The sequence below is a fragment of the Jaculus jaculus genome, chromosome 11 (genome assembly GCF_020740685.1).
Source record: "Jaculus jaculus isolate mJacJac1 chromosome 11, mJacJac1.mat.Y.cur, whole genome shotgun sequence".
Lineage (NCBI taxonomy): Eukaryota > Metazoa > Chordata > Mammalia > Rodentia > Dipodidae > Jaculus > Jaculus jaculus.
In genome coordinates this window covers 53,657,718-53,674,888 of record NC_059112.1, presented here as the reverse complement: position 1 = coordinate 53,674,888, position 17,171 = coordinate 53,657,718, and positions in this window count along the sequence as shown.

Genomic DNA, 17,171 nt, shown 5'->3' with positions numbered 1-17,171 from the left:
TATATGCATTGAATGCTTCAGGTCTCTATTAATCTGACTGGCTGCCTGCAAGATTACTAACACTAAGCAACTAAAATAACATCAATATTAATATAATTGTATTTACTAACCTCTCGTTACTCACTCATGCCTGGCATAAATGTTGGAATTATAATTCAGACAGGGCTGAGCAGCAATCTTCAAGAAAATTGCTTTAAATTGGCCTTCATTAACTTTCAGAGCACTGAAAAACAACTCCAAGTGCATGACTATGGAAGGCAGGCCAGTAGCAATAATTCCCCATTAAAAAGACAGCATACTAACCAATTCAACAGCATTCATTACATCCAATAAATACTACTAAATAAAGAATCTTCAACCACAAAATAATTCTTCTACTACTAAATATGGCAATTATTAAGACTGTATTTAAAATTCAACCTAAATGCACAGAAGTGATTACAAGATTTTGGTCAATTTGTCTTAACAACTGCACAGAATTGGAGATGATAACTGAATTTTTAAATTCTTTTACATAAGATTTCTGAGTTATTACTAATCAATTATACATAAAAACAAAGACTAAAGGGACTAAATCTTCCATAGAAGATGCAACTGTCATTCAGGTATGAAATACCAAGAAGGAAATCTATTTCAAGGAGAAGTAACATGTCTAATATTCCATAGCTTTGCTTTGAAAATCATGCACTTTCATGCCATCTGTATAGTAAAGAGAGCTTAATTTCCTTGGTCAACAACCCTTTCTGACAATTCTGGATAGGTAGACTTGGAAATGGAAGGAATTTTCTCAGGGATTTATTTGAAGCTCTTTTAACACTCAAAATGCTAAATATGCTCAGAACACAGCCAGGAATTTGGTCCTTGAAGTTATACATTTTAGGGGGGAGTTTTAAAATATTATATATAATATATATTAATTATATATTATTATATTAATTATAGTATTAATTATATTATATATTAATTATATATTACATATTAATTATATATTGATTATATATTATATATACACATATTATTAGATATGGACATATTTTGTATGTAAATATCACATGTTGGTACCATCCTTTCCCTCCTCCCTGCCCCTTTTCTGAACAGGACTTCCTTGTTGGGGATGTAGGTCAACCCCATGGGGATTGTGAGTCATGCATTATGGGGGCAGCAGTCAGTTATGAGGGAGAGGCAATGTCTCTGTGCAAAATGTCCCAACTGTGGCTGTAACAATCTTTGTAACCCCTCTTCCACAGAATTCTCTGAGCCATGCTAAAAGCATAAAATAATATATTTTAACAAAAAAAAGAAAGCTATCAGATTTGTGAGCTATCTGATACAGAATTCATACATGTTTTCCCTCCTGCAACTGAGCCACCTCTGGATTACAACTTGACCATGTTCCAATATTTCATCTTTCATATTGGTATTTCCATTTCTGAAGCTAACCACTGGTTTCCTTCCCAAAAAATAACATTTCCAAACAGAACAGTAATGGAAAACATTTCAGACTGAGCAAGTAGGACCACCTTCTGGAAATCCAGGTAATTTTTCTCAAAGTACAAGTTCATAGTCAAATCCATCATTTTGACTTGAACCTTTTTAATTTAGTAAACATTCTTTAATAAAAATTTATGTAACTTTGTATTCATGTCTGCTGAATTCATGTCTGCTGAGTGAAGCAGGGTTATTTCATGTCAGTGGAGGGATTCAGTTTGTTGGAGTGTCTAAAGGTTGTATCTTAACATCACATGTCCGAAGTTTTATCATTTACTTTCAGTATGATGGTAAGTAAGCCATTGATGCTCCCAAAAACTTGATTTCTGCTGAGCCTGGTGGTGCATACCTTTAATCCCAGCACTCCTGAGGCAGAGGTAGGAGAATTGCTGTGAATTACAGGCCAGCCGGGGACTACAGAGTGCAAACCAGGTCCTGAGCTAGAGTGAGAAGCTACCTCAGAAACAAACAATGATTTCTCATCAATTAAGTAGGAGTAATGTCAAGGACTTTCCCAGAAGGGTATGAAATACTGCTTGTTGGATATTAAGCATGGTACCTCATATACAACAAGCATTATGCCATCATGGATTTTGATTAAATGAATAGTTACAGATTAAAAAGACAAGAAAGAATAGAGGAAAAGAGGGAGGGAGGAATAAAGGGAGGAAAGAAGGAAGGAAGGGGAGGAGGGAGGAAGGAGAAAGAGAATAAGAAGGAAAGGAGAGAGGGGGGAAAGAAAAAAGAAATGCAGGAAGGGAAAAATCAAACTTCCAAAATAATGATAGACTTGCTTAATTGCTTTCCAAACAGCACTGGTTGAAGAAACAGAACCCAACCCAACTTCACAAAGAGTTAAGAGCATAAATTCTGTCCGGGATTCAGTTGTAGGATGCAGTTTCTATTAGGCATATACACAAAATTTAGATTTGGCCAAATTAATCATGCTGATTTCTCCTTGCTTCCCTCCATTCGTGGAGGTGGGATTCTAGAAGTCAATGGGAGTTCAGGGCATGGGAGTGTATGTAAAGAATGGGCATATTGCTCACACGGGCCCATAAAAGCCAGGAAATGAACAAGTTCAAGTTCTCATAGTGTTAATGTGCCCACAAAATGTACCTCTTTTATACATTTAACAGCTCATATAGTAATGAAAAATGCAATGCAGAACACATAGCTACATGTGCAAGGTGGGCTAATTAATATGCCTATTTGTGCTCCTTAATTGTTTCATTCCTTGTATTATTGGTTAATATAACATTGCAAACTTTTATATAAATAGCTTGTGTTTTATATGGAATTTTATGTAAAAGAAACCAAGGAGAATGACCAGGAAAAATTATAATGGTATTCTTAGTGAATTTTATGAGTTCTATATTCTACTTTTCCCCCTATTAACAACCAACCTATTGACAAAAACTTTTCAATCCTGCCATCATCATTCAGCCAATATGCCTAGCAGAAGAAAGAAGGGGACTGAACATTCCAACAGTATTAGAATTAACATTTTAAATGCAATTATTCCTCTCCCAGGACATTTGTATTAAAAAAGAAAGCCAGATAACAAGTGTGACATTTGTTAGACGTTTGATTATCAGTTTGAAAACCAGGGAAGCCAGGAGAAATACTTGGAATTTTAAGCTTTTCACTACTAATAGCAAGGTTTTGGCTTTTTCATTGCTTTTCTAGGAGAAGCCAAAGGCCCCTGGACATGTTTTTCCATCAATTTTTCATAAGCATTTATGCTAAAGGTGGAAGGAGAGTGGAAATATGGAATGGTTTTCTTTGTGGGAGGAAAATAGAAGTCACCACGAATAATTCACCTGGATAGTGAAGGCAAGCAAACACTGTCTGGCTGTGAATCCTTGACAACTTCATTGCCTTGCACCCAAGTGAAAGTCACCATGGTAAACAAAGGGCTTTGAGAAGGGAACTGGGGAGCAGCACTTTCCATGTGTGGGTTCAGCTCCACTCTGCTGGAGGCCTTGCAGGTGGCTTTCCTTGGCAGCTAAGCCTGGAGCAAACCATCTTACTTGGGAAGCCTGACATGACCCCCACTGAGGCTGGCAGGAAGAGACACCCCTGTTCTTGGAGAGAAAAATGTGACCTCTATTGGGATCCTATGCTTGGGGTATACCACTGCAAAGTCCAAGACAGGCAAAAGTGGACCATCATACTCTGCAGCTACCATCTCCCATTCACCTTCTCTCCAACAGGACAGAGATCTTCTAGTCTCCCCAAAGCACTCCTACATTAGTGCCTGCAAAGACTCTCACCAAAATGCTTAGAGTGCAGTCAAAGCTATGGCTTCTGTCAGTTCCCTCCCTTACAAGGACCTAAGGGTAACAGTGCTGCCCTGGGCACTACTAGATTTGAAGATATAAAAGCTACTGAGGGATCAAGAAAGGTCACACCAAAGCAGGGCCTGAAGCAGCACATTGGCCCTATGAACTTGGAGTCCTAGCAACTTAACAGGAATAAGTGGCTTACGTGGAGTCCTGTTCCCAGTGTCCCTAGCAGAGGGGCTCCCAGTGAGAAGGAAATTACTCATGTATTCACTCTGCTATCTGCTGCAGCTGCTGCAGAGCTGGAATTACTCAAGTGCTTGGGTACTAGCTCAGCCCCTTCCTGACTCTGCACCCAGGTGTGCTGACTTCTGGATTCAGCCCCTTCCCAGACCCAAAATAAAGTGTGGCTGCTCACAAAGCTTTAGGCGGGCTTTTTGCTCTTTTCAGGCTGCTGGCTGCTCTTTTCTCTGCATATGAGGTTTTCACTACCAGTAAGGTTTTGGCCTTCTGACTCTGGCAGCTTAGTTTAGCTTAGCTGCTGCCAGGGTAGGTCCTTAGACCATGTGGATGCATCCACTTCTCAACGTTTGGTTCTCAGTAACCTCCTCTGCCATTCCTCTTCTTTGATCTGTGGACTCTGTCTTTGCCCTCCTGACTTCTGAATAAATGTACTTCACAAAAATAATCCACAGTCTTGTTTTATTTCAATTCTTTAAGTAAAGCAGACAGGAGCATAGGTTTGGGGTTTGCATTTGAACCCCCAAATCCCATTTCATCAGGACAAATTTACCAAAGGAGGCCAGATTACAACTCCTGGCCTTTTCCATAGGCAAATCTTGGGTGTTTGCTGTGACATTCCTGTACCAGGACCATTCTATGGGGTAAAAATGCAAATCCCTGGGCTCCTCCCTTCTGCATTTAAAGCAAACACACTCCTATATGCATTAAACCACTCTCCTTATGCATTGAACCAAAGCAAGCTCCCTTGTGCATTAAACCAAGCACACTCCCAAGTACATTAACTCAAACACTCTCCCTGATGCATTTAAACCAAGCACGCTTATGCATTAAGCCAAGCACACACCCTTGTGCATTAAACAAAACACACTCCCTACTGAATTTTGATATGCACAGAAAATTGAGACATGCTAGGTCCTGACACCATCTCAGAGTCTTTTTACTTTAAGAGCACCTCAGTCTTTCCTAGCTTCATGAGGAGATAGAAGTCACCAGCTCTATAGGATTTGTGACACAGAGAGGGTTGGGGGCTACCAAAAGACCCCAGGAAATGACCCTGTGCTGCTGAGGTTCTGCCTACACTAATGTATTGTCTAGAAGGGTCAGTTGCCACTAGGGTTTGGGAAATTCACCACCACCACCCTTCCAGTGTACTTAAATCTGTCCCCTCACCACCATCCCTCCCCATTCCCTCAGATCCCTAGCTCCAGGAAATGCTGTTTTTGCTACTAGAGGCTGGAAGGGAACTTCCAGTGTTCAGGCAACTATAGCCAGAATCCTTGGGAGGCTCATGCCCCAAAGGAAATGTGGGAAAGGGGAGGGGTGGGAGAAGGGGCACTGGCCTGGCCTGGTTATTAGCCCAGGCAGCAACCAGGGGAGTTTACGGCACCTTCTCCCCACCCTCCCAACCCCACACACATAACAACTTCCTGGTTCCACTTCACCCACCCCACCTGCCTGGGTTTAGGTTCAGGTTACTGGGCTGAGGGGGAGAGGATAAGATCACAAGCATTCCCACACTGTCCTTATGGAGTAGCCTTTTGCTTGGAACACAGGGGAAATAACTTTTTTTTTTCTTTTCTTGTGGGGAAGCATGGAGGAAGCAGGCATAAAGTTAACCAGCCCTTTCTTGCAGGACTCAAAATGGAGTTGACAATTCACCAAGTCAATGCTCTACTTGAGATGGAAGGACCTGGGTGTCCATGGCTATGTGTGTCTGGCCTGTAGCCATGGGCCGCCACAGTAACATAGTCACATTCATCTGAAATCCCAATGTCATCTCCCCTTTGGAGGATGCTGGAGATGGCCAAACATTTCTATTGGCTTTGTGCCCCTGAGCAAACAATCTTCTCTTTGTGAGTTTTGTATGGCCATCATATAACACCAGGATGACAATACTGTTCCTTTTCACAAATATTCAGAGAAGCTTCTCAGATGCCAGGCATGTTTACAGCTGTGAGCCACCAAGCCAGTCTGAAGGTTTAAATTCCCGTCTCAGCATTAGAGATGCGAGGCCATGGAGGAATTAGGTCCTTTGTAGCTTGGTCCCATCAACATCAAATCGAGGGTGGGGGGACACTATGTCCTTCACAAGACAATTGATTTGATAGCTTGCCATGAAAACTGGCTTCAGTAAAACCTCAGCAGACTACTGACTTGTCACCAGTCTTTCCAACAATATGTCGTTAAGATAGAATGGAAAAGAAGGTATGTAAAATGATAGAATGTAGAGCCAGAGGAGAGAGAAGCAGGCATGCTGGATGCAATGGGGAAGCTAACTATGAGTCCTGGTCAGGATTCTGTGTACTGGCAAGTTAGCAGTGAATTCTCTCCTGGGGCAAGACAGACAGAAATTCAGACATTCCTAGGAACTAACCAGAGGCTCAGAGTCAGAGGGGTGGAGAGGCCCTTGCTAAGCACTGGGCCATCAGAGAGCAATCACCAAAAGCCCTTCTAAAATTTTAGGACAAAGGGTTTCTCAGCCTCAAGGTACCATTCAGTAAAATAGGCAGAAGTTACCCCTATGGGTGATTCAAAAGATTTTCTGGGAAGGCTTAAAAATACACCATGAGCTTTCTTGAGGATATGACCTAGAAGGTCTTGCTTAGGCTCTTTAAGGCACTTGAGATTTGACTAAATTGTAGGGACTCCCATTGTTTTTCCAATACTGTGTGGCAGATGTGTTGACAACATTTTGGATATTCTAAATCTAAACCTATAAAACAGGTTGCAGTTCACTGTGACCTACATGTGCACTAAGGGACCATTAAGATCAAAATTGTCTTCCCAGAAGGGGCATTGTAAATCCTAGATTTCTGCCCTTCCATAGGCATTTTATGAAGGATTAAAATGCTGACTGCTCCACTCATTTGCTGAATCTCTCTTTCTTTCTTTCTTTCTTTCATTTTTTTTTTGTTTATTTTAATTGATTTATTTGAGAGTGACAGACAGAGAGAGAAAGAGGCAGATAGAGAGTGAGAGAGAGAATGGGCGCACCCGGGCCTCCAGCCAGTGTGAACAAACTCCAGACGTGTGTGCCCCCTTGTGCATCTGGCTAACGTGGGTCCTGGGGAAATCGAGCCTCGAACTGGGGTCCTTAGGCTTCACAGGCAAGCGCTTAACCGCTAAGCCATCTCTCCAGCTCTGAATCTCACTTTAAATCAACCTTTTACCCCACTCATAGACCCGAGGAATTGCAATAAGAGCATTGTTAGAATAATGAGTGTGCCAGGCTGTCAAGAGCAGCTAAAGCACCCCCATGGATTGCATGAATAGTGAAACTGAGATCCTGCAGTCTGTGCCTAACATTGTGAAGGCAACCTTCAATCTTTCCCTGTACCCCAGACCCCTTCCTACAAGAAAACTTGGGAGAACGTCTCTTCTTCTTCTGGTATACTCTTTGGAGTGGTGGCAGCTGGTTCAGCGGGTCTATGTCTGATGCAAGGCCACCCAGCTAGCAAGGGGTCTTGAACTCAGATCATTCCCAAAGTTTTTATCTCTGAGTAATCACACTTAATTATCAGGGAATTTACCAATTCCCTCATCTTCTCTATACTGGCAGCATCTGCAAAGGCATTCTATAAACGAAGCAGGAATAAGAGTCAACATGAAACTCTTCCTGAGTTTCAAGCTCTGAGAAAGGGGCTTTACATATGTCTTCTTAAAGCAAACATAAAGCACTTGCTTTCTGTCAGGTATGGTTTTAAAAGCTTCACATATATTTATTAAGCTTCATAATAGCCTTTTGACACAGGCATGCCATCCATGTTTTTACACAGGAAAAAAACAGGCACAAAGAGGTTCTCTATTAGTTCAAGTTTACCTATCTAGTAAGTAGAAGAGCTGAAATTGACATCTGACCTCTGGTTAGAGAGGCCTGCCCATAGCCTGACATCCTGGGCAACTCAAAAGTCTCTAGGCAAGGCCCCTTCAGCCTCCATAATTCTATGATAGCCTATGATATTTATTGGACTCTAGTAAAAGAAATGAGATTTCTTTCCAGCCAAGCTGTCCTGTCTGCTAAGTGCAGCTAACACATGCTAAATGCTTCCAATATGCCAGGTATAGGTAATTAAGTAGCACTGTCATCTAAAGTTCTAGCTTGTTTAATGCTCAGCAATGCCCTATAAAGGGTGCTGGAGAGGTGGTTCAGTGGTTGAAGGCACTTGCTTGCAAAACCAGATGCACAGAGTGGCGCATGCATCTGGAGTTCATGTTTGCAGCAGAGGCCTGCCCTGGCATGCCCATAGGACCTTCACACTGTTTCTTCTCCCTCTCTCTCAAATAACATTTTTAAAATATCTTATAAAATAGAATCTATTGCTACCCCTACTTTACCAATGAGCAAACTGAGGCCTAATGTCCTGAAACTAACAAAGGGAAAAGTTAGAGCTGGCTCCCAAGTGGTCTGGCTGCAGATGGCTCTATATTTGATGAGAATGTAAGCCCCCTTTGCTCCAGGGCCGCTGCACCATCATTCACCCTTGCTTCCCAATTTACTTAAAGCAATGTCACTGGTAGGGTTTTCCTGCTGAGCTAAAGATAGAGCCACTACTTACAGCACAGGCTTGGCCACTGTCTCTAATTGGTAAGTTGAGTAGCCAAATCAACACTTGAAGGTTGGAGGCTTAGATTGGAATCTTGAACCTCAACAGCAGCTCCAAAGTTTCTAGGTGTTCTGTTTTTTTTTTTTTTTTTAATTAGATATGGACATATTTTGTATGTAAACAACACATGTTGGTACCATCCTTTCTCTCCTCCCTGCACCTTTTCTGAAGAGGCTTTCCTTGTTGGGAATGCAGGTCAACACCATGGGGATTGTGGGCCATGCATTAAAATGTCCCAACTTGTGTCTCTAACAATATTTCCACCCCCTCTTCTACAAAATTCCCTGAGCCATGCTGGGAGCGTTTTAAGTCTTCTTCAGTGAGGGGCACTTAGGAGCCTCTGGATCTCTGGTAGGTGTTGAGTGTCCTCAGTATCTTTCTCCATCACCCTTGTGCTGATATCAACTTAACTAAGAAAGCAGCACTCTTGCTTATTTCTCCAATTCCTCTGTGGTTTCAGCTGGGGCCAAGATGGAGTTTATTGCCTCAGGTCCAGCTCCTGTCTGAAAAAAAGAAGCAGATTCTCCAATGGAGAATGAAGTCAGACTGGTTAAGTGGGATAACCATTATTAATTTAGAGAGAATTAAAAGGTTTTAGACCCTCTTATAATCTAAAGTTAGTGGGAACTTGACAATGGAAAGCAGAATAATTATCTGGATATGATTCTGGCTTGGGGGAAGGAAAAAGGTGGGGAGAACACAAAATTAAACCCAAATAGAGCTGGTACCACAGAATTCTACATCCTGGAAGTCAGACTAAAAGGTGGAACCCTCAAGAGGACCTTAGAGGGAGTACCTGAATTGAAGGGCCCTGGAGAGAGTGAGACAAAACCTAACATCAAATTTCTCCTGTTTATCTTTTTTCTCTGGCTTTTTCTTTTGTCTTTTCCCTTGGTGCTGGACTGTAATTCCCTGTACCAGGATGTGGTCTACATCCACAATGAGCTGTTGATCAGAGAGACCTGCTAGATCTCCCAAAATAAACAAGCCAGAGAACTTGATCACTCACCAAATGCTGTTGGCATGGACCATGTAGAGACCTGGTTGGAATCTGGAGGAGAGACAGTCCCCAGAAAATTTGCCCATCTAGTGCTGGAAGGTGCTACATGAGCTACCAGGACAAAGTGGCTAACATCTGTCCAAGCAACTCAAACAAAGTCTAAGGGACTCAGAAGCAAACAACCTGATATAATGCTCACCAAGTGCAATGGTGGCACACAGCCATAGTTGGCAACTAACTGCTCTTGGATTGGCTAACAGATCCACTCGGTTGAAAGGAAACCATATTTGTAACTGGGAAACAAGTCTATGTGTGTTTTTATTGATCTGTAGCACCACTAACTTCACAGTTTTTTGCCTATCCCTTGCTTTTTGAAAAAGCTATTATAAAGATCCATCCACTGGCACCTTCTGTCCACAAAGGTGGCCAGGAACCCCTTATTCTTTCTTTTAAAGAATTAAAACCCAGATGGCAGGGGAATCACCAACTGCCACTTCCTAGCCAGTAAAGAGAATGAGCTAAACAGGTTCCTACTCTGTCCCAAGAGTTAAATGTCTTCAGCTTCCCTTTATGGGATCCTCCAATGTATTTGCATCTAAAAATATTTCCGGGGCTGGAGAGATGGCTTGGCGGTTAAGGCGTTTGTCTCCGAAGCCTAAGGACCCAGGTTAGACTCTCCAGGTTCCATGTAAGCCAGATGCACATGGTGGCGCATGCGTCTGAAGTTCATTTGCAGTGGCTAGAAGCCCTGGCATGCCCATTCTCTCTCTCTCTCAAATGAATAAAAATAAATCAGAAAAAAAATTAAAAAATATTACTGGGCTGGAGAGATGGGTTAGTGGTTAAGCTCTTTCCTGCAAAGCCTAAGGACCCTGATTCCAGGCTCAATTCCCCAGGACCCACGTTAGCCAGATGCACAAGGGGGCGCACGCGTCTGGAGTTCATTTGCAGTGGCTGGAAGGCCTGGCACCCCCATTCTCTCCCCTCCCCTCTTTCTCCTCTCTCGGTCTGTCGCTCTCAAATAAATAAATAAAAATTTAAAAATATATTCCCAAGATACTTTTAATCAATACTGGGCTTGGACTGAGGTAGATATTACCATTTGCAGATACCACTTTGGTCTCATTCCCCCTACCAAGCATCCGGCCCACCTTCTTTCCTCAGAAACAACAATCAAAGCTAAACTGTTGACTGTCTTCGTATCCTGGTAACCTCCCTCACGCTCACGTTCAGCGTCCAAACCAACCAGGTGTGACTTTTGCTATGTTAAATATGAGGGAAACTGAAGCTTCTAGTGGAATGACAAAACAGACTAGGACCAGTGAGTGGGCTGGAAGAAACATCCCAGGGGGTGCGCGGCATGCTGGCTCAGTGGGACTGAAGAAGCAGAAGGCGCTGTCCAGTAATGGAGGAAAAAAAAAGAGAGAGAGATGAGGAGCCAAGCCAATTGGCTTTCAATCTTCTGCAAAAGAGACACTGATCTTTTGATTTCACACTCCAGGTCTCTCAGTGTCTTTACTGGGCTCCTGGGCTCCGGACCTCCTAGGTTAAATCTGCTGCGGCTGCATTCTGACTCCGAAGTGTCTGCAAATGAGTGATGGACAACACCGCAAGGACTCTTGCAAGATAAGGCCTGGGTGCTCAGGCTACACCGTCTCCAACCCAACCCCAGCTGGATGGGAGGTAGGCAGACAACTGAGACCTTGCAGAAATTCTCCAGCACTCCGAGGAAGCTGGGGAGGTGCTCGCTTCCTGCGCTCCTCCGCACCTGCAGCGCTCCGCCCTCAACCCCGCAGCCCAGCGCCAGCGCTACCCCTGCTTGTGTGGTGGAATCCGCGAAGGTTAACGTGTCTTGAGTGCCTTGACTGAAAGCACGTTGATCTCTTAACCCTGCGGTTAACGCTGTATTCACCTGATGCAATGGGACGTATTTCTGTGACTGCATAAAATCCGAGCTATCACTCCTCTGCCCTGCGGGTCTTCCTAAACCTTAAGAAACAAAGTGCGGCAGTCATCAGGTTGTTTAACCTGGGAAGTGAACCGTTGGTGGGCAGAGCTATATTTCCACTGCTAAGGCCTCTTCTAGAGAAACTGAAGCGCGAGTATCAGAAGAAGGGACTCCCAGAACAATCTAGACAATAAGCCTCTGGGGCAAGACTCCCAGACACACACACACACACACACACACACACACACACACACACACAAGCGGGAGTCAATTTTGTCATTGCACTAGTAGCCTCAGTTTCCTCACACCCAACAGTAGCAAAAATTCACCTGGACGATTTAGGCGCTGAAAGTACCCAGAAATTGCAGCCACCTGCAAAATCGTTAGGTGCGCGACAGCACCTTGGAACAGCGCTTTGACTTTATTATTATTTATTTATTTATTTATTTTTTTTTTTTTTTTTGAGGCAGGGTCTCACTCTGTCTAGCTCAGGCTGACCTGGATTCACTATGTAGTCTCAGGCTGGCCTCAAACTCATGGCGATCCTCCTACCTCTGCCTCCCAGGTGCTGGGATTAAAGGCGTGCGCCACCACACCCGGCTCCAGCGCTTAGAGTTCTTGACCATGTAGCTTCCTCCATTACTCTGGTTGTCAGTATCACGCTCCTCCCTCGGCTTGCCCCAGCCCACCCTCCCCGTCCCGCTAAACTAAGTCAGTGATGGTTTTGAGGCTTTCAAATAAAAGAGCAACTAGGTCTCCCTTTGCGGACTGAAGGAAATAATCCCAGGTTGAAACTCCAGGCATAATTCTGAGTAACTTGTACACGCTGTATTCACCTGGCTGCTTCTAATATGTTAAATACGTTCCCTGGGTGCTTTCATCTCTAGACCTCCTCTGGGCTCTGGGTTTTACTTTGAAGGTGGTGGAGGGAGCTTGTGCTGGGGTGAGGGCGAGGAGAGGCTGAGGGCTTGAGCGTCCCTGTGAGTGCGCCTTCAGTTTCACTTCTCTGGGCCCTGCTAAGGGCTGCAGAACGCTTCGAAGTGGGCTAGCAGGGAGGACCGCCAGGCCCAGAGTTCCCCCAGCCACATATGGCGTGTGGATTTAGGTGTCAAAAACCGGAGAATTAGAAATGGTAATTTTCCGTCATTATGGCTGAAACGCGATCTGTCACAGCAACTGGAACATGTCTCGGCGCTAGCGAAAATAATGTTCGTGATTAAGAATCATTACGCACGTCAAGCAGAGTCCATTAAGTTGTAGGGAGAAATTAGCCTTGACGGGTGGAATCAAACTACAAATATACAGGCCTCGCCTTCAGGAGGCCAAGCAGCCGCCCTGGGGAGGAGGCAGGCCATAGGAGGGTATTTTCTTAATAGGAAACTGCCCAGAGAATTAATACTCCCTTCTCCACCGACAAAGGAGCCACCCTTCCTCTTCAACTGCCAAGTCCCCACCCCAGAAGTGAGAGTAAGGCTCAGACCCATCACCAGCCAGTAGCTGAAGTCTTTGAAGTCCCAAGGACCCCTGGCCAGTTCCTTGCCACCAATTCCAAGCTGTGTGACCCAGCCCAAGTCACTTGACCCTTCTGAACTTTGTTCACAGGTCTGTGAAAGGATAATCCCCATCCAATTCATAGGGTTCTAATGAGGATTAAGTGAAATCAAATATGGCCCTCGTTGCCCTCTTTCTTTTCTTGGAGTCTTCACTTCTATACTGGGGACCCTGATGAGGTGAAGAAGGACAAAGGTACTAGAAGGGGAGTGTGGGTATGTTTGGGAAGAGACAAATTTGTGCCTAGCTGGGCCTTGTGTATTTCCCCACCCTAGGTATCAACACTACACTGTCAATCTCCACCTGCCCTGGCCAGTAGCCAGCTAGGATCCATGATGTCATTTGTATCCACACCATTACCACAAAGTGGTGCACAGTAGATGAGCAAGATGAAGATGTGTTCTTTTCCAGGCCCTTGGCTTTGTGGCCTCCTAGAGAGTAAGGTAATTTACTCACCCCCTCATGCTATTCCAAAAGCAGATGTGAGGATGTGTCTCCCATTTTTGCAGGTGAGAGAAGAGGTAGGAATTTAGAAAGGTGCATTCCACCTTGTGGACCTAATAACCTTTAGAATTAAACTTATTCTATGCCAAGCACCATTTCCAAAGGATTTTACCTGTATTAACTCTTATTTTCAAGCAAAACCATATCTCAATTGTTCCATGAGTTCCTGAGAACAAGAGGCTCTATAACTCACTGAAGCCCACAAAACTGAGAGGAGGCAGAATGGAGCCAAGTCTGGCCTCACCTCAGAAGCCTTGACTCCACTCCTGCCTTTTTCTTTTTCTTTTTCTTTTTTTTTTAACCTAAAAAGCTCTGGCAAACAAAGGTTTCCTAGTTCCAACTGTTGGGTGAATTCTGCCTCTCAGAGAGGCTGTGAAAATGAGTTAATGAAGTTTTAGCATTCATCACAGGGTATAATGGAGCACTGAAGCTCATTTAGCCCCCTTCTCTGCCTCATTGCTTCTCATGGGATGCCTGGTAGGCTGCTGAAAGGAAGCCGAGTGTGCCCAACCCAGAGTGGTTTGGAGCCCAACAGTCTATGCTGGAATCTTACCATCTCAGAATTTGCCAAAGCACTGGTCTTATACCTAAAGCAGGAACTCATGACTGGAGCTACTGGGAGGAAGGGATGCTGCCATTCATCAAAAGTGCTGTCTGTTGAGCAGAAACAGATGAATGCTTAATAAGGTACCAATTGCCAGCACGCAGTGATTTGTACACAGCTTTAGAAAGTTACTTTGAGGGACTAAGAGAAGTTGCTCTCGTGTCTTCTGGAAACATCTCCACATTTTTAGTGTCTCAGAGGGCCAGTGATTTGAAACTCAGGCTCCATCTCCCAAAAGCGCCTAGGTCCTGGAGAGGCAGCCCTTTAAATGCTAAGGTTGAGTTCCTGAAGCTTAGCTGAAAAGCCTGCCTAACAAGAAAGGGGGGCTTTGGGGAAGAAAGCACTCCCAGGCTTAGGCTGGATCTCCTGCTCCACTGTCCTATGGTCATATACATTGAGAGGAATTCTAGAGAAGGGACTCAGAAAGATCCCAATAGAAGTCAGTGACTAGTGTGCACCAAAAGCGCTTTTACAAATATTTGACACTCCACTTTGATGACTTTCCTTGTAACAATACACTGCATTCATGGGGCACAATTCATTTTTGTTGTAGCATTGTCATCCATGTCTCCTGTGAAACATAAGCTCCCTCTGGAGTGGATTTTCTGCTTGTAATTTTGGTACAGAGTAGTTCAACAAACATTCATGAATATCTGAACAATTGAAGAAATAAGAAGAGAGAAGAGATGGTGATTCCATAGCAAAGGTTTTTCTCAATTTAAAACAAAAACACCTCTGGTCATGAGCCAACTGTGATGACACATTTACTTCGTAGTAGTTCACTGTGGAGATTCTCCATGTGCTGAGTACTTCACACTCCAATTGGCCTGTCCATAGGCCCTGTACCTGTTCCCCAAAGTGTGCCAAAAATGCATTCTCCTCAGAGATCCCATGCACTCTGAGACTATGGAGGTAATGTTATGTTATTGTGAGAAAACTTGAAGATCCTAGACCTTGCTTCTGATTTAATTTTTCTGGTATGTGACAGATGCAAGAGTAACCTCTAGGGAGGTAGGGATGGAACCCCTTCACCTCACAGTACATGCCAGCCAGGGTGGCTCTTCCCATGGATAGGCCACAAAAGGCAAGCTCAGACACTAGTCCTAATATTACTTAATCATTATGCTGGGGTGATCAGTACCAGGACCATGGTACTCAGCATAGACTTAAAATTCAGACTTGATGCCATAGGGTGTCTGGAAGAAAACCTGAGACCTATCTCCAAGTAAAGAGCTGAAGAACATCCATAACTTTGTCAATCTTAAGTGTCTTCAGCTCCCTGTCCCAGAAGGTTCTCTTTCTTACTGCCTGTATATAGGTGTGTCTTTCATCCTTCCCCAAAGTCCAGGGAGCCAAGAACAAATCACTCAACTTTGGAGAGCTGATAGAGAAAGAGGAGTAATATTTTTGGTCTGGCCTCTGGAAGAGCACAGCTGCTCACCAAATCCCTGATGCTAAGGGACCCACGTCTGGCTCCTTCCTGAGAATGTAAATAATGTATTACAAATAGAAGTATAGGTTTTACTACTATGTTTTTGAAACCTCTGGAGGATCAATTACACTAAACCCTTTCCCAAAACACAAGCAAGCAAGCAAGGAGGCAAACAAACAAGCAAACAAAAATTGGTAGAACAGGATGACCTATAGGCTGTGAACCCTCAAAGCTATGGTGAGATGTGAGATGAATTCTAGGTCATAGAAGCTAGTCTACTACCTCTGAGCACAAGCAGCTTTGTAATCTCTAATGAAAAGCCATACTCCTGCAGGGGCCATGCCTGGACAGACATGGGATGCAGTTAGGCATTGGCCCTATGGGCATCCTCCAGCTGCTCACATCTGGAAACCCCCCTGTAGACAGAATGGTCACCCAAGACTGCTTGTGGGTGTCATTGCCCAAAACTCCCAGAGGCATGGTTCTGCCAAGCCTCCCATGGAGGCTTTGGCAAGCACTAGGGAAGCTATTCAAAAATGTGAATGAGGTTATTAAAACAAACAGTTTTATTGGTACTCATTTACAGTGAGCTGCCCACCCTTGCTTTCTGGGAGACCAAGGAGAACCCATTTGTGGCAGTTGTTTCCCTAACAGGTTTGCTATCCAATAATAGGGTCTCTCAGGATTCCAGCAAGTCCCAAAGGCCAAATAGCCTCATGGCTCCCTCCCTAGGAAAATCTGGACTTGGTAAAACAGCTGCCCATTAGACAGAGGGTCCCGAGACAATGAACTCTGGTGAAATTCTGCAGAATGGCAATGAGAAGCAACCCAAATTCTTAGACACAAAACAAATATTCATCCTCAGTAAAGCCCAGAATTGCTCAAGAGGTGTCATTTCAAGTAGAAAGGCTTTGCCTTTTACCTTGACTCTAAGCTGGAGGTGAGTGTTGACTCCAAAGTTGCCCAGAAGCCTTACTGATTTTCTTTTTTTAAATAGATGACCAGTGAAGAGAAGTTGGTTACTTCAGATCCACAAATTCAGTGATGAAGCTACCTTAGGCCTGTGGAGTTCAGGTCTTCAGGCAGCCCTCTGTGACACTGGTGGGGTCACTGAGTCTGATTAGACTTATTCCCACCTTCTTGTGCAAAGAACCCAGAAGACTTCCCACCTGGATTATCCTCCTGCAGAGCATTCTTCTCCAATTGCCCAAGTCCTAGGGCAAGGGATAAGACTGAAGTGCAGGGCAGGGACTAGAAGATCTCAAAATTCCTGTATAATGTCCTCACACTTCTTTGGGTTTAAAGATACAAGTACAAATGCACCAAACATAAGTCTTGTTGGTGCTCCCGTGAGGACCACAGACTGTGTTGCAACTAATGCACTCAGCTCTGCCATGACACCAACCACCACAATTGCAAGCTGTATCACTCGACCAGAAAACAAGAAAGCCTGTGCAAGCTCCAGTGAGCTCAAGGTGAGGCCAACAGGTCCTGGGTCAACAGTGCTTACCA